Source organism: Pararge aegeria, chromosome 19, assembly GCF_905163445.1.
Source record: "Pararge aegeria chromosome 19, ilParAegt1.1, whole genome shotgun sequence".
Taxonomy (NCBI): domain Eukaryota; kingdom Metazoa; phylum Arthropoda; class Insecta; order Lepidoptera; family Nymphalidae; genus Pararge; species Pararge aegeria.
In genome coordinates, this window is record NC_053198.1 from 12,022,256 (window position 1) to 12,042,400 (window position 20,145).

The following is a 20,145-nucleotide window of genomic DNA, read 5'->3' on the forward strand; positions in this document are numbered from 1 at the left end:
CCCGTTTCATCATTTATCCCGGAAAAACTAACAGATTTCGTAGGATTTACAAAAAAAAACATGTGTACACACATGTACAAGCTTCCTTATGTACACGCGTTAGAAGTTATACCTCTTTGGTGTAATAGGATAAAAATTATTTAAAAAAATCTTTCGCCTTCTACGTTTGTAGTAAAAAACTAAAACAGAAAAAAGGTGTTTAGTACTTTAAAGTTTTATTATATCCAATTATCTCATTACCGGACAACCAAGTTTCACTCATCATTAAAATTTGAGATTTTAATACAATTGAATCAAATAAATCAACGGAATGAGCCCGCAGACTTTGACAATTCAAAGTGTACACTGTCAAACCTTTTTTTGAAGACTAAAATGTCGAATATAGCTAACTTCAGGGTGTCGCTTTTTTGTGACGGTGTGCGCGCGCATCGTAAAAAGTTACTCTCATCATTTTTCCCTAACGCGCCAAAAGAAGTACAATTTGTTACCTAGGGAATTGTACGTGATCTTTTATTGTTTCTTAAGCGTGTTGTTTTTAATATGACGTGAGATATAATCGCAGGGAGGCAAACGTCGCTGATAATAATTTTAGAAGTAAATTCTTGCGTGAAAATTACGTCAAAACCGTGTTGCTTGAAATGGTCTCGCGTATTTTTATTTCATACAACCAATGATGTAAAAAGTAAAAAGTGGTATACATTAACGTCCATCTTTATTATTCTCAGTAAGTGTGCTGATATGGCTCTTATCTACCCCCTACGGCTGTATCGGACGAGTGTCATCAGCACACGCGACGAAAATAATAAACGAGCGTCTATCAAAACGTGTTATATTAACTGTGACATCCTTTCAGACATTTTATTAAGACTAGCAAAAAGAAAACTAATTTATGTAAAACGGTTTATTTATATTATTCTAAGAAGCGGTAATATCCTAGTGGTTAGGTTAAGTTTAGGTTACCCTTTCGAGGGACCGAGTTTGATCCCCTGCTTGCGCCTCTAACTTTTCGGACTTACGTGCGTATTTAATCTAAGCAATTTAAATATCCCTTGCTTTTATGGTGAAAGAAAACATCTTCAGGAAACCTGCATGCTTAAGAGTTCTCCCTTAAGTTTTTAAAGGTCTGATGTGTACCAATCCGCAAGTGGCCAGCGGTATCCTTTTTATATCACCTCGTAGTGGGCAGGTAATGTTCTGAAGATTAATTTTTCTCACTTTTCAATAACCACCTAGTCCAGTCTGGAATTTGGAAATTGACGTCTTGCCCTAGACAGATCGTTAAGCTATCTTATTATCTTCTAGCGGACTCGCGCGACTTCGTCCAGGAATGAGTTGACTTCAAAAAGTAGTCGTTTGTTGTCGCGGACTGTTTTATAGAAATTTAAAGTAAAACAATTCCGACAATTCCCATATACTTACTACATACTTTGGTCGTTTGTCGTAACGTTTACCGTTCACGCATCGCACGCATCAGAATCTCTAAAAAAGAATATTTTTTGCAGTTTTTGTAATATTTTTCATTAATGAACTATCATTGGTCGACAGAGGCTCGAGTGGCGAAACTGTTAATAAGGCATTTGAATTCTTAACATAAAGGTTAACAATATTAGACTGGCCCGAAATTTGACCCCAGGATCAGTAGTGAACCCCGGTTTTATTACAGACACATGAGGCTAAACACCTACGCCCCAGATTGATGGTCGTCACTGAGGGGCACCTGTAAAGTGCAGCTGACATATCCTGAGAAGCGTTTCTCTGATTAAAGACGATGGGTTTCCATGTACAGATTTTTTCTTTAAATTAAAAATACATAGTTTATTTCAGTAAGAAGAAAAGTGGTATGAATATATCCCTTTAGTCCTCTTTAGTTCATCGAGTAGTATTACTACCCCTGTGTCAGAAGACTCCAACTAAAAATTATTATCTCTATACTCGTAATTAAAAAAAAAATTGGTTGCCTGTAAAGTCGGTATACGGGCGAAAGTTTTACGTGACAACGACTTTGAGTGGTAAAATAATTTTAATGTGAATATTCATTCGTATAGTAGGAAGAAGGATGAAATAATAGTAACAATTTAAAACATTTATTTATACAAAGAATTATATTTAAAACATTAATTTATACAAAGAATCTCGCACTGAATTTCATATTAACAAAATTTTATTTTTACCTTTACAAATACATACGTATTTATATACAAATATACATACAATAACTTGCAATACATTTGCGTACAATGAAACAGCGTTTACTACAAAGGGACGCGTGCCTTTCACTTTTTATGTCTGTCTCTCTCGCTCTTAGGCGGGCTAACCATGCCCGAGTGGAAGGGACGCGTGCCTCTCACTTGCTCTCATTGTGAGCGCATAACGTGAGCGGAGCGTAACGCAGTTTCTTGAAGTGTCACCCGGCAAACCCATTTATAAGACGTTGTCACGTCAAAAACATTGTATCCACCAGACTTTAAAACTATTAGTAGGGTATTAAAAATGCAAGAAATACAAGTAAATAATACCGCAAGCTTTAATGAACACAAAATCACATAGCACTTATCAATTTAAATTATATCATTAAAATATTTGCCATTAAAATTGATTACGTAATTTTGTTTATAATGTATTATGACAATTATCATGAAAAATTTCATGATGAATTGTGTTCGTTCGAAATGTTAATTAAAAACGTATTTTCACTAATGCCGAAAGCGGTAAATCATTCCGAACACGGATTCCAAATAATTACAAAATAATTTTAATGGAACATTGGTGCGAAATGAAAACTGAAAGCGGTATGCAAAATGATCGCAATATAACTAGCGATTGCGCGCGACTTTGTATGGATGAAATTTATGATTTGCGTGCTAAACAAATTGCATAAATTTTCACGTGACGTAACTTATGTATGCAGTATGGGTAGCTACTTGTGGCATGCTTGGTATATTTTCATACGTGTCCTTCAACCAGTAGACACATCGTCAGTCGCGCGCACGATGTACATCGTTTGCGCCCGCGATTAGCATCTCGTGGCCAGCAGGTGCAGTATCGATTCATGTAAAATCAATCAGTTATCGGTTGATTAGATGACGTTGATTAGTTAAAAGAATTCTTAAAGAAGAGTTGATTAGTTAGAAGAAGTCATATTTCAATTGCTCAAAATTGCATCTAACTACCTAACGCACCTAACTAGCTTTCCATAATAAGGTGTGTTTTTATTTTATTTATATATATATATATATATATATATATTACAAGCGAAATCCAGCAACTGCGTTCGACTGCGTAGAATTTCTAATATCCCTTGAGATTAAGAAATTCCTGTCTCCAGTAAGCAAGCTCCAGGCAAAGCTAAAAGCAAATGAAAATAGAAATACCAAAATTTGCCTACATAAGAATTACCTACAGTTTTCTATAATCTTTTATGTCCTTTTTTAATTCTTGGAGGTGAAATTTAAAAAAACTGGGCCATTTACCGAAAACCAAAATGTATATTGTCGTGGATGTAGGACCAATGGCTACCTAATCACTGCCGTTCGTCCATAAAGGAAACACGATTCACGATTTCTTACTATACTCTTCTTTATTACACATTTGTACCATATCTGGTTTTGATTGGATAGAAGCAGGCGTTACTTTGCTGAAATCCATAATATATTACTAAGAAAATTAAGCTTAATTAGCTATACTCCGCGAACAGCAAGAGAATCTGTATGGTAAGTAATTTATAATTTCACCATGTACCCTCAAGGCCGTTGCCGAGGATCTGTTTGGTGTGAAGTATATGGATTGAAGAAATTATAAATTACACCATACAGATTCTCCTGCTGTTCGCGGAGTATAGCAAATTAAGCGTAATTTTCATAAATCTAGCTTTGAACTGACTGTACATATCGACATGGGTACCTACTTTTATTCTGGGAAAAACACAACGATAGCGATCCCAGAGGGTGATCGCGCCATCTATCGACAGAGAAGGTAAACTGCGCGAACACTAAGTTTTTACTTATGACAACCATATTGGAGATAAAAGACCGACACGCGCATAGTACCTACGCTACGAGTCACTTGATATTAATTTTGCACGGGATGTTAAGGTTGCATCTGATTTCTTTCAGTAAAAACTATTGCAGTGCTTTCCTTAAAACAATAAGCTTATCGGTTATACAGATAAATCTCCGAGACAGTAAATAATGTACCTCTAAAGCATGTGAAATAATACTTCAGTTTTGATTTACACGTTGTATATACCCTTTGTTTGCAACTGTACTACAACCACCGGGGATTTACGTTCAGTAGGTACAATCTACTGACGCACTGAACTATGAAACCTGGTTAACTATTCTGCAAGCACTTGCGTGCTACTAAACCATGTTGTAAATAAGTGGCTTACAAAGGAAAAAGATTTCTCATTATTCTTACATTCATAAATACGGAAAGCGGCCTGAAATTTTTTAACGCGAAAGAAATATTTAGAAATTAATCTACGCAGAAATTCGTGCAAAAGATTTCCAAATTCACGGATCGTGGTTCTTCGGTCGGAAGTGAAAGCTGGAAATTTATGAGATATCTGAGAAACATTAATATTATCAGGTGAAACATAAAAAGGCTTTTGGTTTAAATAAAGATTTATATTACTGTTATTCCTATTTAATCGGAACGCTAATTTAATTTATCAAGCCGAACTTAAGATTCACATCAATTGTTTGGTAGGGCTGGACCGTCATTGACTAATAAAGGGTCAAATATAGTCATTTGAGTCTTTTTGCAAGACTTGTATGTATGAATATGTCCTTTATTTTAGTTCAATTCTCATGTATACATTTTAAACTTTCCTACTTATCTATAATCTTTTCGTTTTCAGTGAATTAATTTCATCGATGTTCTTACATCGATGAAATTAATTCTAAGAATTTAGATGCTCGTTAATTATTACTGTTTTATGAAAAAGGGGATTCCCCGGAATTTTTGTAATAATATTATGATGATATTCAAAGTAAAGAAATAAGCATACACTGAACATATTCCAAAAAATATCTAGTGACAAAAACCTGACTTATTTATTTTTGTAAGAGATATAATCTTATAACTAAGCCATCAGTTGTTCTTGACATAACAATCAGGCAAAAGTCTTTTGGTATTATATTTAACTGCTACTTTTCCCTTCAGGCTGATGTTGGTATTAAACTTCTACTGGACTTATTCGGATTGTTTAGGCTCTTGGCAAATGTCCAAAGGGGACATTGAGAGATAGAGCTTTTAACAAAAGAGCACTTTCAAAGAGAAAATAAACACTACTTTTTAACCTTTGACCCTTGTCAATAATACAATGGTTGACGTGGCAATGTTATACTCGTGGAGGACACAAACTGGCTACAGAAGCTTTTAAACAAAAGAAATAATACCTTTTATCTATTTACCAGCATTTCCCCGCGAATTCGTCTGTCTATAATTGCTAATAAGCAAACATTTTTCGACAAAAACTTTCAACCGGTACCTAAACAATAGGTATACAATATACCCGGAACTACCGCGACGCATCACCCGCTTTTACTTTTTTTGCTCGTCTCAAATTACAATAGATGAAGCTTCATCGAGTTTATTTAAATTTGAAGTATGTTAAAAAATAGTCTGTAATAAGATTCGCTCTACATTACGGTGTTAGAAGCCCGCTAAATAATACACAAGGTACTTACCACAATCGCTTCAAGCATTATTATATTGAAAATTACAGTTTAATATCACATAATTACCTAGACACCCCTTAAATAACAGTTTTAGCGACGTTGGTAAAACCATTATTATTTTAATCTATTAGCAAGGTAGTCTGGAAGCACTTGTAACGTATGTTAAAATAAATAAATATATTTTATGTATGTGCTTATAGGTACAATATTGATGGCAACTCGAATACAAACTATGGATAAGTCTTACTTTCGAATCTTAAGATAAGTCTCGTGTGAAGGCTTATTCGAAATGATGATACATCTTTGATGGGGAACCATGTAACCTTGCGTTGTATCGCGGTATTTTGAAAGAGATTGAGAGATCATCACTATAATCACGAACTGCACTGTTGGTTACATAACATTTCACCATATTCGTTGATGTGTAAGTGACCTATAGAATATTACATAGCATACCTTACGATGCCTAACTGATTTGGTAAAAAAATACGTGAACCAAACTTTTAATAACCTAAATATAAATATTTCCCCTGGATTTATTGTTAAAGATTATATTGATTTTAGTTCTGTCACTTTTAATAAGAATTTATTCGTACAAATAATGACCTACAAACTAAATCAAAGAAGTGTGTGGGCTACTGAAACGTGCTGCGAACTGATGCAGCCTCTTAGATCTAGTAGCACTTATAGGATCTTTGAACCGCATGCTCGACGCCCTAGTAACGAAAAACAGTTACAGATACTCTAAAGGTATCCACAGAAAAAATAACAGAAGACAAAATGGATTTGGGTTTAATTTATCCATCTAAAAAGCAATACTATTACTAATGTCCTTAAAACTTGCGAAAATACTTTTTGAACTAAAACTGATTTTAAGTGTAACATAATAATACAGACGTACATACATACATGAACCATAAAAACATTAAACTCCTTAAATGGGCGTAAAAAGTTATTTTTCAAGAATTGAGCCTGATTACAAGGAAATTTTGAATGGTAACTTTCTAACTTGTACAAGTCAATAACTGATTTTCTCCGAAAGTTGGAAAAGTTTAAAACAACCTTAACCTTTTCATGAAGGTTAACAGCGTACCTAAAGATAGCAAACTTTTAGCAAAGGGTAAAATTGATTTGAACTTTGACTGAACTTTTATATTTTTAAAGAGAACATTTTAAAAATATTTTTTGTTAGTTGGTTATTTTGTAAGTACATATTACCTAAAGAAGTCAATAACTTGAAGCTAAATTACCACGGATATACTTCCAAAAACTCAAAATTACTTTGCTCGTAGCTATAGATTTTTAATTGAAAGACGAGATTTAGGCCTATATAGTATAATTTTACTGTAACTTAAATTGGTAGGTTTTATTTATCTATAGTGATAATGGATTTACCACGCAGATTTATTTATAGTATTATGGATGGACGCCCATAAAAAACCCGGTGAATGGAAAACTACCGCTTATAAACTGAGCAACACTTTGCAGGGTATGTATGTAACATGTCCTACATAGTGCCGCCCTGGGTGTCCATCAACCTGAGGTGTGGCTGTTAAGCCTTAATCTTCTCAACGATTAAGGAATAAAAAATAGTTCTTACATTCTAGCTTAGAGTTCCGTGCCCAAAGCACAACAAGCAGGACCCTCTTTCTAAACTTTACTTGAGACTGTTATCGGCCTTTCTTACTCTCCGACGCAAAAACGACGGGGGGTGTGTTTGTGTTGTGTGTGTCTGTTTGTGTGTGTGTGTGTGTGTGTGTGTGTGTGTGTGTGTGTGTGTGTGTGTGTGTGCGTCTGTCTGTGGCATCGTAGCGCCCGAATGGATGAACCGATTTTGACTTTTTTTTATGGGGTAATTAGTCGGGAGTGTTTATAGATATGTTAATTGAAAATCGGTTCAAGATGGCCAACGCCTTAAAATGGCGGTTTACATATTGTTTTAAAGCCTAACATCGGATGGGTTTTAAGAATTAAATACTTGCTCACTTGCTTTATAGGTGAAGGAAAACATCGTGAGGAAACCTGCATGCCTAAGAATTCTCCATAATCTTCTATAAGACGTGTGAAGTCGACCAATCCGCACTTGCACAGCATGGTGGACTACCGCCTTGTCTAAATTCTGTGGGAGACCCATGCAGGTAGTAGGCGGGTAATAGATTGATGGCGATGATGAAATTTCTGACGTATTATTTCGTTGTACAGAAAAAAACAAAGTCGAAATAAGAACCTCCTCTTTGTTTTAAGTCGGGTAAAAGAGCCAGTTGAATATTTTTTTGTAATAGTATATAGGCCCTTACGAGTAAGTTGGAGGAAAATAAATAATGCATAGCGAATGCATATTGCATCGACATCAGCTGCATTCGGACACGAACAAGATTTCTCTAAGCGCACAGGTCACGGCTACGTCGTGCTTGAATTTTTAGGAGAGACAATTGTTAAAAAGAATATTTTTATCTACCTTTTGTGCTCGTTGAGATAGAATTTAGTGTCCGAAATCTTCTTGCATTAGCAAAACGTTTCATCGTTATGCTTTTAGTGTCCCTCAGCTGGGAACTGGCATCGTCTGTCTTGAAAAGAGTGTATTAGAGCTTCACCCTTCCACACTTTCTCAAAGCGGGCTTTGACGGAAAATATATTAGAAGTATAACAAAAATTCTAAGCTGACACTTAGAATTTCTTGACGGAATACCTAATACCGTAGCACACACCATTTTATAAACGCACCGTCAACGCCCGTTGGTAGCCAGATGCGTTTGAATCGATACAAACGCGCGTTTGTAGCGATACAGACGTGATGTTAAACGCGCGTGTGTATCTTCGCGCGTCAATTTTTAAATATCGTGTTGTGTACAGGCTCCATAGAATCTAAATACTAAATATTAGTCCTCTGGTTCTGTAAATTGAAACTAATCTATGTACAATGCTGCTGCCCACGTGCCTAGTCTATGAAATAGTCGATGCGCGCCTTTCGGTATGAGCCAGCTACTTAAAAGTGCGCAAACTCTTGGTTTTATATTTACTAACTATCTTAGAAACCTTTATCCATAGTATCTAACACCTGATCTCAATTCAGTTCATAACTCCCAAGACACTTCATGGATTTCCTGGAATTTACTTCGATGTAATTTACTCCAAGAAGTTGGCCAGGCACGTCTCAGTGAAGACCACTCGATTGCGTCGACAAGTTCACGCGAACTCTATTATTATTCACTTTGACTCGGTTGATCGAGTGCTTCGTTGCCGAGTTGATTTTCATTGCTAATCGATTCGAGAAATTTACAGATGCCACGGAAACTTCTATTGACCTTCGAGTAGTTCCTTTGTAATCACGGAGATAGATGCAAATTGAGTTTCTCGTTTCATTTTGAATTCGGGTCTGGGATCAATTATGTGCATTGACTAAGAATCAATGGCAATAAAGTGATTAAGAATGAAATAAATTAAAGGACTATTTGTTTTTTATAAATATTGTTTTTTTTATTAGTGCTAAACTAATATTACCTCTCAAGTCAAAAAATCAAAGTCAAAAATATCTTTATTCAATTAGGCCCACAGGTGGCACTTTTGATGCGTACATAAGAACCACACGGTAGTGAGATGATGGCGATAACCACATTCGTAAACTTAAAACTAAAGCTACGAGGGTTCCAAACGCGTCCTGATCTAAGAAGAAGCCCACAACAAACTTAGCCGGGTGGTTTTTTTTTTGTTATCACCATCACACAATGTTATTTTAAAATATTAGAAGAGCAAGCTGGTTAGAGCAATAATTTACACCCAAGCTTTTTTATCGTTTACGTAGTCCTTTATACTATAATAGGACTTTTCTATAAGCTTACGTTTAATACAAACTTTGAACTTTTTAAGAGACATCTCCAAGATGACAATTGGTAGTTTATTGTAGAATTGTATGCAATTTCCTTTAAACGAATTATGAATTTTATGTAACCTAGTATATTGCACTGTAAGTTTATTCTTACTTCTATTGTTTAAATTATTGCAGTCACATTTTTTCTTAAATTTAGAGATGTTTTTATGAACGTACGTTAAATTTTCAAATATGTACTGACTATACACTGTCATTATTTTAAAATCTTTAAATTTATCTCTCAATGACTCTCTCGGACCCATTTTGTAGATAGAACGAACAGCCCTCTTCTGCAGCACGAAAATAGTGCTAATATCAGCAGCATTACCCCAAAGTAAAATTCCATATGACATAATGCTGTGAAAGTAACTAAAATATACCAGTCTCGCAGTTTCTACGTCGGTCATATGGCGTATCTTCTTCTCCTATAATATTATCCATAATACTCCGCTTAAACTCATCTAAGATCAGATTTGAACTTACCAGATTTTTGAACGGTTCCTTTTGAATTCAACCCTGAGATAACTTCTTTAAATAATTTCAAATCATGAAAATAAAGATAAATATATGTACATATATTGGTGTACCTATAAAAATTCAAAATTCAAAATTCATTTATTTCAAGTAGGCCTAATATAAGCACTTTTGAAACGTCAAGTCTGTCTGTTTGTAGTGATTCTACCGCCGGTTCGGAAGGCAGATTCTACCGAGAAGAAGCCGGCAAGAAACTCAGCAGTTGCTCTTTTCCAACATCAACAATTTACATTTTGCATTTTAACATTCATTTTTCTATCTTGTGAGAGCTGAAAGCGGAGCCGGATGGGTCCAAGCAACCTTGTCATTAAAAAATTCATCAATTGTATAGTAACCTCGCTGTAATAAATGTGTTTTAACAAATTCTTTAAACTTGTGCATTGGCAGGTCCAAAATCACCTTAGGAATCATATTATAAAAGCGTACTCAATCCCACAAATGATCCCTGTACCTTACGCAGACGATATGCAGATGACACTAATTTATGACCATTTCTTGTAAGTCGACTGTTTATGTCCACTTTTTGTTTATAAAGACTAATATGTTGTCTTACAAATACTATATTGTTATAAATATATTGTGAAGCTACAGTAAGTATGCCTATTTCTTTAAACTTCTCACGGAGGGATTCGCGTGATTTAAGTTTATATATTGACCGTACAGCTCTTTTCTGCAATATAAATATAGTTTCGATATCAGCTGCTTTACCCCATAACAAGATTCCATAGGACATAACACTATGAAAGTACGCAAAATAAACTAGCCTAGCTATTTCAACGTCAGTAATCTGTCTAATTTTTCTGACTGCGTAGGCAGCCGAGCTTAGTTTACCCGCTAGTGAATCTATATGGGCACACCCCAGAAAAACTGTGGAAGTCTCTATTTTTAGTGATTCACCATGCATAAAAATCAATTTTGTGTCTCACAATACTAAAACGAGGCTTGACCGATTTAAATGGTTTAACTTGTTTTTGTTGGAATGAATACTGGGATGCCTTTGTAATAAATAAAATTTGAAGAAGAGCATCCGAAAACTCAAAAAAATATAAACTGGTTATTTTAATGGAATAGCCACTTTGTATTACTTTTAACCATCGCTGTTGTTGAGAAAGTACGATGTTTACGGAGTCATATTCTATGTCAGATATAATAAAGTTCAAATTCCAGTGCTTTAATTTCAGCCGAGACGGTATCGTGTCAACTTGATATGCAAAGGTCATATCAAAGATTAATTTCTAAGTTTCTATTAATACTCTCATTTTTATTTCAAAATCTTTAAGTTTAACTCACCAAATACAATCGTTAAAGGCTTGCGAAGTGCCTACGCCGTCAACGCCCAGCGATCCGCGGAGATTAAGCCGATCGTTTCCATCAGTAATAGCTTTTTAGATCGCTCTTTTAGAGTTATATATCACCGTTAATAATATCGAACGTTTAACGAACCCTCTTTTATAGCACTTAGTTCCTAAGTGACTCGTTGAGATGGTGTTAACAGAAATACGAGTATATATACCGACAGAGTTTGCAGTTTGCATAGACCAATGGGGCCACCATTATCTCACCTTATGTCATAAAAATAGGACGAGAAAATTCTAGAAATAATTATCAAGTTATGCCTTTTTAATACTAACTAAACTAGAGTTACAACTGTTGAGTTGTTAATCTAGTGGTTAGCATGTTCAACTACAGATCACGCTCTTTTAAATTTGACCCCCAGCGAGACTCGAAGGACACTGAGCAAATTAACATTTAGCAATGGACACGTGGAAACTGACACCACCACTGTCAATGTCCATGTTACTGCTCCATTTCATCGTTTGCACCCCGACGAATTTATTGTACTACGTACACCACTATTTCGAAATTTTAACAATTTGAAAGTATAGTTCAAAGCACTATTCAATACGGATTCACAAAAATGACTTCGTCGCGACGTCTAACGACATCACCCCGAGATCCTCGGAGATTAGGCCGAAGATTTTATCAGTAATGGCTTTTCAAAACTCCCTTCTGGTATATTTCAGCGCTATCAATCGTGTTGCATGTGAACTCAAGTCTCAATGTGACAGAATTTACCTAACCAACTTTACATTAGATTTAGAAACCATTACTTTTATTTTAAATATAAGTTAAAAATTCAATTGTATCATCCTCAAATTGTGCCTACGCAAATACACTCTAGCGCATTTCTACAGTTTTTTTTTTATTTCGTGCTTTAAAACCTTCCGCGACAAAGCAAAAGATCCAAAAGGTATTCCCCAACCTGATGGGCTAAGCCGTCAAGGGTGTCCTTCTAGAGAATACATAATATATAAATCAGTTAGAAGTAAGATAATATTATGTCAAAATCAACATCAAAACTCTACACCATCGCAAAAATAGCCTCCAACTGAAGCCGCTGAAAACAATTGTAGCCCCACCCGTTTGAGGCTGAAATCTTCAGGAATCAAGGGAAAACTATGAGAGATTTTTCTAGATAGATAAAGAGAATATTTTTCTATCAATCTACCAACAGAAATAGGAGGACTTTACGAGGATACCCTTTATGAAAGATGAACCCAGGCATATACACTGTAACGTACCCTTGAACAGTTTCACAATATTGAGTATAGATAGAATATTAAATTTTATAGACAAAGTTTCTCCATAGCACCTCAGCCGTAAAGCCGTTGGGGATATGACTTCGGAATCGCTTCGTGTTCATTGAACTTATAATATAAAACTTGCACTCGTAAAAATTGAAACGTTTGGGAGCAGTAAAGATTCTCAACCTCGGAATCGTTCGATAATTTAATAAGGAAACAAGGTAGACCATATACTTACCGACCATATACGAACCGGACGGCCGATTGGCGCAGTGGGCAGGGACCCTGCCTTCTGAGCCAAGGCCGTGGGTTCGATTCCCACAACTGGACAATGTTTGTGTGATGAACATGAATGTTTTTCAGTGTCTGGGTGTGTATCTATATATTATAAATATTTATGTATATTATTCATATAATTATTCATCAGTCATATTAGTACCGATAACACAAGCTATGCTTACTTTGGGGCTAGATGGCATTGTGTGTATTGTCGTAGTATATTTATTTATTTATTTAAGTCTCACAGAAATACGAGAACATCATCATCATACCGGCTCAATGCAGAGAACGGGTCTCCTCTCAAAATAGTTTACCTACACCCAACCAAGACCAAGAGTAGATTTGTAGATTTGATTTAAAAAAACGTTATACAGAACTCTCAGGCATGCAGGTTTCCTCTTTAAGTTTAAGTAATTTAGAATATCACTTTTTCTAACGGCGAAAGAAACCATTCCGAATACATCGATACTAAAATCATAAAATGTGATAACTACGGATAAGGATAACTGAAAGAGTCTAGAAAGAAAGTACCGATCATTACGCAAGCTTCTACAGATTAAGCTTGTGTTCCAGAGTAAAACATTGTAGTTCCTTGAGTAAAATAATGTTATCAGGATTTACCAAGTAATTTTTTGAACCAATTATTGTTTAGCCAGTATTCAGTATACTTATACTTGACTAAAGTAAGTAAAATGAGGGTTATAACAAGGCATACCCGCGTGATAACTAGTTTCCTATTAACCAAGAAGCGACAGTGCCTACAGCAAAATGTCCAAATCATAGATCCCCAAAATAAGTAAGTAGCCAAATAATATAGCCGAAAAAACAGTATAACTTTGCACCAAAAACTAGTGTCATTCGGACACCATATATTTTTATAGCTCCTTTAGGTATAAAATATGTATCCATATCTCGAAAGATGTGTTTGTTTCACAAAGCAAATAAATCGTTTCAACAAGCATTTAAGTTTTAATTATTGGTATTTTCTTATTATGATTATTTTATAACATGGAATTTATACATTTTTATTCATAATCAAAAATCTAGTTTTATTTTGGTACATAGGTTATATCCCAGCGAGGCATAGTGCTTAAGATGCTGGCAGCATTGTTCCTTTGAATGGCAAACCAAATTCTTTGGACAAGGTAACTGCCGCTCTCCTAACAGGATCACCTGTAGATTCGTTAACCCTTTTTGACAATCCTTTAAAAAGAGCTAGAGCACAATAATGAAACTGCTATTAAGGTTTACATATTTGCACTTCTTGGCCTGCTCTTCACTGGCAGCAGCCGTACCCACCATTGACGAGGTTGCCTGGACTAGGGTATCGACACAACCATTTTGCTTTTGCTTCGTAGCCTTTGTTTTAAGTTTTAAGTTAACAATATGTACTTACTCACCAATATCATCTTAATGCATTCATGCATGGGTCTCTTCCAACAATGAGAAGGGGTTAAGTAAGGCCGTGGTCCACCACGCTGGCCCAGTGCGGATTGGAGGACTACACACACCTTTGAGAACATTATGTAGAACTCTCAGGCGCGCAGGTTTCCTCACGGTATTTTCAGAGTTGCGTGCTGGGATTCGAACTCGGTTCCCCGGAAGTGAAGTCGAGCCACTGCGCTATCACAGATTCTCCCAATGCATTGGATAATTGTAAATATGTACTTACCTAAACTCCCTTCCATAGATGAATTTGAATCAAGAAAGTTTTGACTGTTACTTTGACATGCTACACATTCAAGACATATAAAAAGTTTCAGGTAAAGAAGGTTAACCGGAAAAAGAGGGCAAACGTTGTGAAGGCCAATTTCGAAAGCGCTTTCCTTTAAACTCCCGAGCATTCAAAATTAATATAATCTGCAAAACTTGACGAAATGCAAAGTTGCAAATTTAATACAGGAAAGGCGAAGTATAAAAATTTTACCACCGAGTACTCTGCAACGCTTTAACTTTTTAAATTAAGTGGTTCAAAACTTTGTTAAACTTTGGCCTTAACACATCAAGTATCCTCAATATGGCGTACCTACTATATAAAAAAGTTTAATTAAAAAAGAGCAATAAGTACTTTATTTTACGGAGAACACAACTTTACGTGGTTAAAATGTAAAATATAATTAAGTAGGTAATACTTTTGGGACTAAGTTACTATCCTATAAATCTTAAAATTAGTATGATTTTATCAACCAACTTAAAAATAGAAAAAGGTTCTCAATTAGACTGTGTTTTTTGTATATCTGTTATGCAATTACTCCGCCAATTATCAACCAATTTTTGGACTTCCTTAACACGCTTTTATAAGCTTCACTTGTATGTTTGTAACCGATTTCTTTGGACGCTATTTTGACCCACTTTAAACGGTCAGATTTCGTTCAAACTTTGTAGACAAAACGAGGACCGATGACAATACACAAATTTGAGAAGATTATTCCAATTTTCAATATAAAAAATAAGATTTTTTAGTTTTTTCGAACTATTAATTTAGCGCCATCTAACCCAAATGTAAATAAAGCGTGTAAAAACCTATGGCATTACCAATAGATGGCGTTCGCGTACCTAACAAATTCCACAGAAAACCTTAAGCTACTAGATAGTAGAGGGCGTTAGCTATTACTTTTAATGGGCTATTTTAAATAATTATTAGAACTTGCATTTCGAGAGACACTCTGATCGGGCCCTCAGCTTAGCAGCACCCGCGTAGGGACTGTTATGGTAGTTACGTCTTAATATAGATTCTTGAGCGGGTAATGGGGCTCTTACGGTACACATTAATAATTTGGAAAATAATTACAGTTACTTAGAGTTATCACGGAATTGATAGTAGATTAGATTAAATAACAGTTTAAAATAAACCAAACTAAAAAGTAGAAAATAAATAATATGTAGTTTAAAAAAACTAAAAAACACGCTTTTTAATAAATTTTAATTAAAATAGAAAATAAATTTTAATAAATTTTAATTAAGAATAGTGTTAAAAATTTCAATAAATATAAATTAATAAAAGTGCGAATTAAAAAAGTTTTTTTTTTTACAATATTTTTTTTTTTTTTATTACTGCTATACACATTACCATCTAACCCAAAGTAAGCGTAGCTTGTGTTATGGGTACTAAGATGACTAATGAATAATATACATAAATATTTATAATATACAGATAAACACCCAGACACTGAAAAACTTTCACGTTCATCACACAAACATGTTCCAGTCAGAAAGCAGGATCTCTACAAACTGCGCCAACCAGATGTCAGATATACTTCAGAGTTGTTAAGTAACAAAGTAAATCTTTACTTATTAATTTTACATTTTACTTGGCATCGAAATAAAGATTTGGTACAAAATATGTTTTTGTTTTCAAAAATTTTTTTGTTACTTACATATTTAATTTAAAATAATAACAATACTAATCTAAAAATATATATAAAATTATATTATTATTTAAGTAATAGATATTAGGTAAAGAATCATCGTGCCATAGTTCTTCTACACATTTTAAAGAACGTTATTAGGGAATTACTTACATGTGAGTTAAGAAAATCATCATTAATGACCATATCAACGAAAAATAAGTAACATACATAAATCTTTGCTAATAATCTGGATGCAAGTTTAAGAAAGTAAAAAAAAAAATGTATTTTTTTTACCATAGCCGATAGTTGATTATTTCTGCTAAACTACCAATATTTTACGAAAAAATGTGTTTTTTCGTGAAATATTCGTTTTTTAGCTTATACACTTTAAGGTAAATAAATAAAGATTTCCCAAAATAAATATGAATTTTTGGCCACGCAAGGCTAAATTAGTTGCAAACACACTTTTAACTACGGATAATGGGGTCCTAGATTCCTTTACGTGGTTGAGCCACGAAGTGTAAGCTGTTTGGTTTAATCTGTTTAAAATTATAAGTATCCGCCCGAAGGCTCTAAGACATATACCAGTAGCAAGCTCGGTCGCGTCAGTCGCGGTTATTACCATGTTTTCATAATAATCGGGACTGGCCTCGAATACCCACTGTAAAACTCACCAACCCGCATCGAAGCAGCGTGGTGGGTCGACGCTCTAAAACTCTTCCTAATATGTAAGAATAATAAAGGCGAATTTCAAGTAGATAGCTTATCGTTATACCTCTACCTTGTAATTTGTTAGGTGAGCTAAAATAGCTCTATTGCGAAACTTGTGATTATTTCATTGCGATTATCGCAATTATTGTAATTGGATAACTTATAGTACCTACTCCCGCAGATAATGTATATTTTACCGAATAGTAGAACTGTATCAGTCAATATTAAAGCTGACGCTTTACCCGTTTACTCTGGCATGTACGACTAAGCATTTGGTATGAAAATTGGATAAAATTGTTAAGTTTTGGATTCATCGTCATCATCATTATATCAACCCATTACAGACCCACTACAGGGCACGGGTGTTCTCCTACAATAAGAAGGGGTTAAGGCCGTAGTCCACCACTCTGGCCCAGTGGCGATTGGTGTAATTCACACACCTTTTATAACATTATGGAGAACTCTCACATTTCCTCACGAAGTTTTCTTTCACTGTTGCAGCAAGTGATACTTTAATTTCTTAGAACACACATAACTTAGAAAAGTTAGAGGTTCGTGCTGGGATTCGATCTCGCCTCCCCGAAAGTGAAGTCAAAGTCCTAACCACTGAGCTATCGACGCTCAATTTTTTTTGGATTAACTCTTACGAAATATCTAGTACCAGCTCAGGGTTAGGTTAGGTTAGGCGTTTTCCACTCCCCGTGCGTACAAAAGCAGTTTTTATCGTGCCTTCGATTCCCAAAACTGGAAAATATTAGTGTAATGAACATGAATGTTTTTCAGTGTCTGTATTATTCATATAAATATTCATCAGTCATCTTAGTACCCATAATACAAGCTACTATAAAGCGCTTACTTTGGGGCTAGGTGGCGATGTGTGTATTGTCGTAGTATATTTATTTATTACTTATATGTGTTCTCAGATTCTTGCACACAGGTTTATTTGAAACTAAAATGAATATATCTCTATCGCAAGTGTGTCCGATCTAAGGCCAATTAGCAAGAGCCTTCACGAAAATAAAAAAATATTACTCTTAAAATAATAGTACCGTACTGTCACTGTATACGGAAAAAGAAATAAACTTTGTCATTCCTAGTTTCGGAATTAGGCCGCTGCAAAAACATAGTTTCCATCGCACACGCGGTCTATAAAAACCTGTTCTATGTAAGTTACGTTAATTTATTACAAATTGGGACAAACAGGAAAACACTTATGTGTGTCTTACGTGTTGCGTAAGAATGTGTCTAATAAATAAATTCATTTAATTTATTGCCTACATAAAAGTTTACCATGTAAGTTTTATTTATATTCAACTCAAGGTCAGAACAAAATTTATAGCATCAATATCCTATAGCAGTCCACTGGTGGAGTAGCAAGGAAGATGTTGCTACCCGTTCTACATTAAATACCCCTAGTCGCCTCGGTGACAACTGTATTCTAATGTTTCATCACCACAAGGCACAAATTTATAGCATTACAGATTCATGTCAACTAATATTTGACTAGACGGAAGTCCAGTTATAAATAGATATTTCTTAGCTTAACTTTCTATTTATATCAATGAAATACGCATGCAAAATATTTCTGGAAAGGTTGACATAATTACTGGCTCATGTGCCAGGTTTGACACCTACGCCTTAGTTAGATGGAAACAGGATGGTTATTTTCAGTACGTATTCCTTACAAGCCCTGCAAAGTATTGTTCTTTGGTAATTGGTAAACCATCGCCTATAAAACTATATTGACGGCCGATTAGCGCATTTGGCAACGACCCTGATTTCTAAGTCCAAGGCCGTGGGATCGATTCCACAACTGGACAATATTTGTGTGATGAACATGAATGTTTTCAGTGTCTGTATCTATATAATATATGTATCTATATACTATAAGTATTTATGTATATTATTCATCAGTTATCTTAGTAACCATAACACAAGCTACGCTTACTTTGGGACTAGATGGCGATGTGTGTATTGTCGTAGTATATTTATTTATTATTTATTTATTTATTATAAAAGGCTATGGTATACTATTTACCATTCGACCTATCAATTGTGCATACGAATCATAATGTATACCAACATGGTTTTTGTATAATTGCAAGATGATCGTAATAATTACTACATTCGATAACTTAAAACTGTAACAAACTTAGCTGGGTAAGTTTTTGACACACTATCCCTACTAATATTAAATTAACTAACCTACTAATATTAATTTATTATACCTTGATTATGTTTATTTTTATTATCTATATGTTCATATATGTATGATTGAGTATATATTAGTTTATTATTTTATATTTATTTATTTTGTTTATGTATTTGTATTTAGCTATTTGAATGTACGTTTATAATAATTTTACACCACCTGTCCGCTTTCTCTCATCTTGTCCTAATCCAAAGGTTGCCTGGCAGAGATCGCTACTTAGCGATAAGGCCGCCTTTTGTATTCTACTTCTGTCTTTGTATTTCTTTTGTTTTTTTATTTTCCTAACGTCATTGTGGTGTACAAATAAAGAGTTAAATAAATAAATAAAATAATAAATAATATTATAATTGTGAATGTAAGTTTGTTTTAGTAAATAAAATAAAATTTATTTACTCCTTACCGTACCAAAAAAAAGTTTCAGTAGAAAACATTCCAATATACGAGTAAGTAGTCCAAGATAGATACGGTTACTCGGTCGTAATCCTGATTCACTGGACGTCGTACAGAAACTGGATAGTTCTCAGAATAGTAATATCTTTCAATTTTCACAGCAGTCCATGTAATAGTCAGAACTATTGAAGTCGGTATTACAGATAATGTGCGTTATCGAATGCAATTTGCTATGTAGGAATGGAAATAGTAGACAATCTGACTTGGCGAAAACGTAGTATTTTATACTCGAACAGGAATGTTTTCTAGGAACTCTTATATTTTTATTTAGAGCGTACTGTCAATGATATTACACGTGCAGTATGTGGACGGACCATTCGTGATGAAGCCACGAGGTTGTAGTGCGTCAGAGCTGTTTGGAGTAGATGTTTTCTGCGCCATCATCCGCAAGCATGCTGCTTCAACGATAAGCAGGCTTGTGAGTAGCACCAATACCTTCCTCAGTACACAGGCATTCAGGCTGGACAGCTCTGGA

At 34.8% G+C, this 20,145-nt stretch overlaps 1 protein-coding gene across 2 annotated transcripts in view; it reads left to right on the plus strand.

Moving 5' to 3' along the window:
* Positions 1-20,145, plus strand: part of LOC120632363 — a 610,336-nt gene that overhangs the window by 382,356 nt on the left and 207,835 nt on the right. The window lies entirely within an intron of this gene.